The sequence below is a fragment of the Pygocentrus nattereri genome, chromosome 16 (genome assembly GCF_015220715.1).
Source record: "Pygocentrus nattereri isolate fPygNat1 chromosome 16, fPygNat1.pri, whole genome shotgun sequence".
NCBI lineage: Eukaryota > Metazoa > Chordata > Actinopteri > Characiformes > Serrasalmidae > Pygocentrus > Pygocentrus nattereri.
Window position 1 is genome coordinate 38245282 of NC_051226.1, and position 9897 is coordinate 38255178.

General features: G+C 38.9%; 1 long non-coding RNA gene across 1 annotated transcript; it reads left to right on the plus strand.

The window, feature by feature from the left end:
• Window positions 1-1024: 1024 nt before the first annotated feature.
• Window positions 1025-3728, plus strand: LOC108414639. The gene is made up of 5 exons (XR_005131594.1): window positions 1025-1207; window positions 1671-1763; window positions 1845-1871; window positions 2138-2218; window positions 2660-3728. It is a non-coding gene; the product is annotated as an uncharacterized LOC108414639 (long non-coding RNA).
• The last annotated feature ends 6169 nt before the right edge of the window (window positions 3729-9897 follow it).

Here is a 9897-nt window from a genome sequence, read left to right on the forward strand (position 1 = left end):
TGTGTTGTCAGTGCAATGAGAGGATGTATGTCGAAATAAAGAACTTAAAGAAAATTTGGAAACAAATTCAAATATTTGGCAACACTAAGGGATGTTTCTTAACAACAAACAAGTATAGCAAGCAATACAAATGAAAGCTATCAAGGCTAGAAATGCATTACAAATATATTGATATGATGTGTTATCAGACAATTTATATATATATATATATATATATATATATATATATATATATATAACAATAATAAAGCAACACTACTACTACTACTACTGCAACTACAAATACAACTACTATTACTGCAACAACAACCACCACCACCACCACCACCACAACAAATAATAATAATTAATAATAATAATAATAATAATAATAATAATAATAATAATAATAATAATAATGATGCAATAAATAAGGAATATTGAAAAAAAGGCACAATAGCAAACAATGTGAAATAAACTAATTGAATCAAAGTAAGAAAAGAAATCTAAAAGATATAAAAACGTGTATCTCAGCAGGTCAAATGAAATCCAACCACACTAAGATTTCGTAAAGAAAGTAGAATTAGTTATTACACAACAAAAGGGCAGCATACAACAGCGATAAACTCATCTGCCTAGAGTTTACACCCAATTCGATTCTAGCAGCTTTACACATTTACACTGGTTCCTTGGTTGGAATTGAGAGGCTCAACCATTAGTATACACACTAATGTGTGTGTGTGTGTGTGTGGGTGTGTGTGTGTATAGTGTGTGTATGTATATTGTGTGTGTGTGTATATTGTGTGCGTGTGTGTGTATATTGTGTGCGTGTGTGTATATTGTGTGCGTGCGTGTGTGTGTATATTGTGTGCGTGCGTGTGTGTGTATATTGTGTGCGTGCGTGTACGTGTGTATATTGTGTGCGTGCGTGTACGTGTGTATATTGTGTGTGTGTGTGTGTGTGTATATTGTGTGTGTGCGTGTGTGTGTATATTGTGTGCGTGTATATGTTGTGTGTGTGTGTGTGTGTGTGTGTGTGTGTGTATATTGTGTGTGTGTGTGTGTATATTGTGTGTGTGTGTGTGTATGTATATTGTGTGTGTATGTATATTGTGTGTGTGTGTGTGTGTGTGACAGCAGTCCACTGCCTCCGTGGGAATGGTGTGAGAAAAACCGAACACTGACCTCTGAACAGATGACAGCAAAGAGAGCGTATGTCTGGTCTAAGGTAAGCTGTTTAGAGTCAGATGGAGTTGATCATAATGTGAAATGTTCTAGCTGTATGATGAGGTTTCCTTGAATTGGGGGGGGGTGGTGTTTGGGAGGGCTGGTTGGGGTTAGGGGTCGTAAGTCAAATATGTGACTATTTTTATTATTAATTTTGTGTCCTATTGGATTCATGCAGCTAGGTGACATCACGCTGTCTGAGGGAAGGGTCTGCTGAGTGTTTTGATGTGTGTACCATGTCTGTAGCTTTAACTGTTCTGAAGTCTAAAAGGCAGCTATGAGTTCAATGAATAAACTGAAGGAAATGGTCAGTTGGTCTACAGGTGGATCCCATAGACTTCCACTATCAAACAATTTCCCATTAATAGGAATCATTAATTGGTCTAATTGGTCAGATGATTGTGTGCGTTTATGAGTATTTTATTCAGAAATCCTCACTGCAGATCTGTGTTATCTTGTTCCAGGGCGTAGGGTTTGGTCTCATTCTCTTATGCTCTGCTATAATACTGCTTCGTGAATACATCTCGAATCAATGCTGTGTAGCACCCAATCCACAGGTCAGTTCTCCGTCCTAGCTGTGTTTTAATCTGCAGTGATGAACAAATGGATATCATTTGATTAAACTATTCTCTTCACAGAGAGATGACAGAAATGCTGGGGCACAGGTAAGCAGGAGACAGCAGACACCTACACATGTTTAGCCATCATCACACTCTGTTCACAGACACAGTAACAAATCAGCTGTGAGAGTCTGATCCCACTGTAAAGCTCATTGTGCCGAACTACTCTGAAATCATAATGCTGGTCTTCGTTGTTTTGTTTAGTGAGGCTGTAAACACTGGTTCTTACATTAGACAAACCCAGTTAACATCTACATTAATGTAGTGCAGCACAACTACACATCCTTATGCTCAAACTGTTCTCTTCACAGACGAGGGATGGGCTTGAAACGATTCCGATGTAAGGTGCTGCTCGGACGGAGCAAAACCCTGGACAGTAGACACCTGCACATGTAAATGATTCCATCATCACACTGTTCATTGATAAACTACAGATAAACTAACAGTAACAAATCAGCTATGAGAGTCTGATCACACTGTAATCAATCAATCAGGGCACTGATGAGCCATAGGTAAGCAGGAGACGGCAGACAAATACACGTCAATTTATTCATAGATAAACTACAGATATACGACAGTACCCAATCAGTCTGATCACACTGTAATCAATACTCAGCAAAGCTCTGTGATAAACTGCTCAGCTGAGCAGACCAGAGAGAAACGCTGACCCAAACCTTAATACGGCTACTCCAGATTTTGACTAATGAGGTGGCAAACACTTGTCTTATACATTAAACATCGGTAACATCTACATCAGTGTAGCACAGCTCTGCACAGGAGAACATATAGATATCATCATCATCATCATCATCATCAAACTGTTCTCTTCACAGACAAGCGAACCATCTGAAACAACTCCACTGCAGGACCCTGCCGGGACTCAGGAAAGCAGAACACAGCAGACACAGCACGTATAAATTCTGCACAGCTTTTTAGAACTAAGAGCTAAGAAAGCATCAGCTCATCACTGTAACATTTCATCCTCTCTGAAACCTTTTCACGCTTTTTATGAGTAGACCTTTCTTGCATCGCGTATATCTTCTTTTATGTCATTTACTGGAGGAAAGGTGGTTGACTTATTTTCAAACTTAAACTTCTACTCTGTTATAACAGTTCATTTTTTCTGCAAGTTGTGTTTAATGGATTTTCCTGAAGTTTCTTTATTTCACTGGATGTTGATTTGATTTATTTTATTTTCTTCCTGGTATATGGGCTGACCGTGCCGCCGGAACCACGGTGGTGAGTGGGCACTTGACCCACCACTGAGTTCAGAACGCGAACATAAAAACCTCTTTCCCTGAACTGCATTATGTGCTGACCAGCACAAACAGGCAGAGTAAAACATCAGAATCTCCATTTCAGCTGGGAGGTGCTGTTGGAGCTGCCTTGGTTGATGGAGACTTGTTGAACTTTCCTTTAGTTTTGTTTCGATATGCAACTCCACCTGAATTCAGGCAACTGAACTACGCTAATTCACAAGGTACTTCAACATTACAGTGCATTTTTTATCCTGTGATCATTTTTTTGTACTGTCTGCACAATATGCTGCGTCCTGGTGGCACAGCGGTAACGTCACGGACTGTAGGGTTTTTCCACGAGCTTGTCTTCCAACACCAGAGAGATGCTACATGCCAGGCTTCTGTAAATTAGAAAGACTTTGGCATGGATGTTAATTCAGGGATGATTTGATTTTTTTTTTAGTACATCAAATAACTCATTTTGTGTTACTATTTACTGGGTGCATCATATTAACCCAATCTAACAGAGCACATTTCATATCATAAACACGTATTTTAGATTTATTGCCTTTTTTCACTTTTATTTTGTCTATGAGCTTTCATCGTATACTTTGGAAAATCGGTTTTGTTGAGAGTTTAAATAAAAAACTCAATTAAACATCAATGTGTTGTCAGTGCAATGAGAGGATGTATGTCGAAATAAAGAACTTAAAGAAAATTTGGAAACAAATTCAAATATTTGGCAACACTAAGGGATGTTTCTTAACAACAAACAAGTATAGCAAGCAATACAAATGAAAGCTATCAAGGCTAGAAATGCATTACAAATATATTGATATGATGTGTTATCAGACAATTTATATATATATATATATATATATATATATATATATATATATATATATATATATATATATATATATATAACAATAATAAAGCAACACTACTACTACTACTACTGCAACTACAAATACAACTACTATTACTGCAACAACAACCACCACCACCACCACCACCACAACAAATAATAATAATTAATAATAATAATAATAATAATAATAATAATAATAATAATAATAATAATAATAATAATGATGCAATAAATAAGGAATATTGAAAAAAAGGCACAATAGCAAACAATGTGAAATAAACTAATTGAATCAAAGTAAGAAAAGAAATCTAAAAGATATAAAAACGTGTATCTCAGCAGGTCAAATGAAATCCAACCACACTAAGATTTCGTAAAGAAAGTAGAATTAGTTATTACACAACAAAAGGGCAGCATACAACAGCGATAAACTCATCTGCCTAGAGTTTACACCCAATTCGATTCTAGCAGCTTTACACATTTACACTGGTTCCTTGGTTGGAATTGAGAGGCTCAACCATTAGCAATCAGACATGGGTGGTCTTCTCTGGGGATCGCAGACAAAAACTGCACCAAATCCAGAAGCGTTGTCTCGAGAAAAGTGCTGACTGAGTCCTTGGTCCAGAGATAAGCCTGGTCCTCTCCTCCATGACAGCAGCAGATCTTGTGGTTCCATGGTCTGGGTCCCTTCAGAAGAAGCTGCAGGTGCTCTATTCTACAATCCAGATGAGGCCAGAAAGTGTGGTCTGCAGTTCTTACAGTCTCTAATAATATTTGATTTCATAATGAAAGATAAAACAGATTTTGTTCAATTGTGAATCATCACAATCATCTACGCAGCAATTGAATCCAAAACTAGACTGAAATTTTAAAAAAAGACACCCGGTCAGTGGGGTAATATCCTCAAGGGTACACCTTCAGTACTTTAAATTTGGGAGCATAACTAATAGAATCCTTTTTAACACATTTTCTTCATGTGGCACTGATGCTACACACCTGGCCTTGACTCCAGGCCTTTTATTTTATGTCTAGTTTCAAAGAACACAATATACTCTTTTCCCCTAACAAAACATTTAAGTTTGATCTAAAGGCCATTGAGGGTACATTTACACTGGACATACCTTAATGAATAAAAATGTAGCTGCACAGTGAAGACAGACTGTCTGACCTGCATCAGTCCAGTAAGAAAGAGCTCAGTGTGACTCCTACAAATCCAGAAGATATCCAGATTGAAGAAGACTGAGCTGAATGTCTCTTATCGTAGCCTCTGCTTCCCTCTAGTGGTACTATGTTACATTACAATCCTCCTGCTGTTGAAGCTCTCAGTTCCTCTACTGTTCCTCTGCATCAGCCTCTCCTACAGCGCACCAGCTGGCAGTTGTTGTGAGCTGCACTGACATCCCAGGACATAACTAGGCATTGGAGACTAAATGAATCCAGTTAAATCCACAGTCAGCTTGTAACTGGTCACTGGGAAGGTTGTGTCTTAATGAGAAGGAGGAGTTTGTAGGTGGGACGATATGACGACTCCAGGTAGTTCAGTTCAAATGGTGAGTGACTATTTACACACGTGAGAAAACTCACAAAAACTGAACTGGGTACCACTTTATATGAAGTGTCTAATAAGTGTGTAGTTACATATGAACAACAATGTAGCTACTAATGATGTAGCTCCGGTTACAGATGGATTACAGAAGGAGACACTATGTAATTACACATGTGGACCAACTTCAGTTTTGCCTCATGTAATTACACAAGTGTATCGTAATAGTTGTAGTAATAACAAATGTAATTACATTGGTATTCAGACTGGAATAGCAGTTTTCTCTCAGCAGTAAAAGGAAGTCTGTAATAATCTACATTAATACATTACTTACACTGAATCTGCCAGCTTTCCTAACATTTAGCCAGCATTTCTATTGCTAGTGCTGTGACACTAACCAGTTTCAGCTTTAAACCAGTCTGTAATGCGACAGAACATTAAACGTCCAATTATATTAACATGGAACTGTTATAACATTAATTTAATTAGTTTTATTACCCCAAAGTAACATCTATATTACCACTGCATTATCACCGAGTACCTACATAATATCGACATTAGAACAAGTGGAAAGGTCCAAAGTTAGTTTAACACCGCACTACAGAAAAGTTCCAGTGCTTTTGTTCTAAATGTAAAATGTAATTACAGAAAACTGCCTTGTTACAAGACAGTTATTCCACGTGTATATAAACTATTTAAAACATGAATAATGTAAAACATGCTTCCTTAACTGCTGGAAAAGACTTCTGGTCTGTAGTTTATTAAAAAGACACATGTGTAATTACATAGGCTATACTTCTATATAATCCATCTAACATTGGCTAAATCACCAGTAGTTATATTGTTGTTACATTGTTATTCGTGTGTAACTACACAGTTATTAAAGACTCTTAATATAAAGTGGGACCAAGAACTGTACCGATGAAAGTAAATGGTAGTTTAGAAGTCTGTAATGCTGCAGAGTCAGGATAAGACAAGTATGTTTAGTTCTAGGCCACAAAGCTGTGGAAAAAACACTAAGCTCTGCTCACACTATCCCCCAGCTTTCTCTCAGCCTGAGATGAGCCAACATGGGTCGTTACTGCACTTTATAGCATTATTTTCTCTTGAGTCGCAGTCAGGAGTGGTGCTCGGCCACAGCCATGCACTCAGTCTACTTTGCCGAGACAGTTTCCCTGATTGCTTAATAAGAGGCTGCATTTTACTGACCAACCAGTGGGTGGCACCACATCCAGTTAGATGACCAAGATAAACCTAATTTCACTTCATTAAAACAAGCAGTGGAAGTTTGCATAGAAGTTGCTCAGTATACTGTATGTGTGATCCAGTGAACTGATATCCAGTTTATATTTGGTTCCCCTGGACCACCTCTCCACCCCCTGCTGCAAGTGAGCTGGGAGCCACTGTAAGCTGCACTGACCGGTCAGTTTCTAAATGAGAGCGTTTTTTCTAGTATTTGTAGAGCCTGTGAAATCTAATCTGTCAGCATTTCCCTCTTCCACCCCACACCTACACACATTCCCCACCTTATTCCATCAAAAACACATTCAGGATCCTTTTCTCCTCAACGTCTCGCTCACGAACACAGTGCATCTGCCCTAAAACATACTGCTCAGTCATTTGAAGCCCAACAGAAGAACTAGGTCAGAAGAACTTGTGTTGATCAGATTTTTTTATATACAAATTTTAAGACATTTTTTTACTGTTTCTGTAAAAAAAAAAACAGTAATTCCACCAAATTGAGTACGATAAGAAAACAACTAGATCTCAGAAGCTACAGTATGGGTCAATATAGACATGCGCATGCTGTATATTCCTTAATAATATCACTGAGAATAGGCACTTTCAGAACGTTCAAGTTGGATTGTGTGTAGAAGTATGAAAATTACATTAAGTGGTTGCTGTTAGATGATCATCAAAGCTCTACCAGCAAATTTTCACCACGTTAATCCAAGGAGTGTTCTGTGGCAGCTCAAGTCATGCTGAACATAGCTGATGGAATAAGAAACTATTCTGCAGTACAGTTTCTTACAATCGCCAAGAGGAAAACTCTTCACACCCCTCTCAGCAGAAACTAGCTTAGCACAGCAGTGAGGGAAGTTTAAAATGTGTGTTTAGGTTGAATAAAACTAGTTAATATACAGGCGACCAATGATTTGTTTTAGGTTGAATTGAATTCTTTTCTAAAGAATCAGCATCAGAATCAAGCTTTACTGTCCAGGTCGGACTGGAATTTGGTTTCGGTTACAGGAGCTCAAGGTTCACAGTTTCAGATCTACTTCAAAATGACTTCATGTGGTAACAAGTAAATTCACTAGTTCTACTCAACTACAAAAAATACTTTGAAAGAATTGTTCATTCAAAGTGTTCAAATTCTGGTTGAAAAAATCTTGTTAATTTAATAAGGTTAAAATTCAGTGATAGGGGTCCCTTATTAGTCCCATAATTGGGAATTTTCACCTCCACATTTTAACCCATCCGTGAAGTGAAACACCACACACACACACACACACACACACACACACACACATATGTGAACACTCACAATAGAGCACACTTGCCCAGAGCGGTGGGCAGCCCTATCCACTGCACCCAGGGAGCAGTTGGGGGTTAGGTGTCTTGCTCAAGGACACCTCAGTCATGTACTGTCGGCGCTGGGATTCGAACTGGCGACTTTCTGGGCACGAGGCTGGGTCCCTAAACTCCAGCCCACTCCAGCCTACAACAGCCCCCTGCCTGGCTTGCACGAACAAGGACTTGAACCCTGGACCCTCGGATTAAAAGTCTTACTTATACAGAACCTTTTAAGTACTGTGCGTTGACCGATTGCGCCACTGGAGCTCGCAAAAGAACTCCCCATGCTGAAACCCGGGACATGACATAAAATAAGATAAACCTTTCCTACCGTCACTGACTCACACACACACACACACACACACACACACACACACACACACACACACACACACACACACACTCCTGTAAACCTTCTGGAAAGTATTTGCTGTATATTAAAGTGCTACATTTACAGCTATAAAGCTACACCACAGAAACAATACATCTCAAAATACATTCATTCCAAATGTAACAAATGCTCACTTGCTTATTACAAGCTGGACCCATAATGGACCGGCCACTGGAAGCATTTGCAAACGGAGCTACAGAAACACACCATTCTGTTAAAGTCTAAGACTTTAGTGAGAAGAGAATCAAAGAATTTTTGGAATAGTGGTCGATGAATGAATTCTGTATTCGAACCAGACTGGCCTCAGGGAATCGCTGCTCATGCTTGGTCCAGGCAGAGCACTAACCGCTTGGCTTTACTAGTAGAAAACTGCAAATGGTTCATTTAACTCAAACATTAAGGAATCAATGCAGATTTTCAGTTTAAATGAACAAAATCTGAATTCAAAATACTTAAAAAAAAAAATCAACTTCTGTTCCACTTCTTACAATGCTGTACATAATAATCAGCCAAACAAACTAATTACAGTATACAGCAAACCTACAGCGCCGCTACCTGATGGCTTCTTCATAGCCCTGCATAAAACAGTGGCTCTGAAGTGATGTGAGCAGTTCTTGGTGTTTCTCAGCTGACGGTGCCGTGACTGATAAGGTGTTCCTGTTTTAAGAACTCTAGTCTTGTTTTGATGGAATAAATGTGTGTTGGGATTCAGAGAGGGGTGTGCAGAGTTGGCAGGGTGGGCAGAGTGTTGAAATGATATCATCTCATATTCTTCTGCTCAGCAACGAACAAGTCCTGCAATAAACCGATCTAGATCTATCGTATTTCTGCAGTCTTGACGTTCCTCCCGTCCTTAGTGCGGTCAGTCAGGGGCCAGCTGGCCAGGCAACTCCCTTTAAAGAGCACTCCCTCACAGCTTGGGTTAGTTAAGAAAGAAACCCATCACTCCTCATTGTAATCAAACACATATAAAAGTGCAGCAGTAGGAGAATAATAGTAAATCATTTATTGTAATTTTTGTATGTAATGATAATGACTTACAATTTACACACATTCAGTTTTGTAATACCTGCATATAACGATACATACAGTACATGTGAATAAATCCAATATAGAGTTCTGGTTAATTAGTCGGTATGTTTTGCGGCTCAGCTGTTAGCTGATTGGCTAATGATCTTATCTAAATACTGTGTTCTTTTCTATTTGCTTGTTTCAAAATAACAGCCTTTAAGTTAAGTGATACTTCTTTAATCCCACAAATGGGGAAATTTCACCTCCGCATTTAACCCATCCATGAAGTGAAACACCACATACACACTAGTGAACACAGACACACTAGGGGGCAGTGAGCACACTTGCCCAGAGCGGTGGGGAGCCCTATCTACGGCACCCGGGGAGCAGTTGGGGGTTAGGTGTCTTGCTCAAGGACACCTCAGTCAGTCATCGACTGTCGGCTC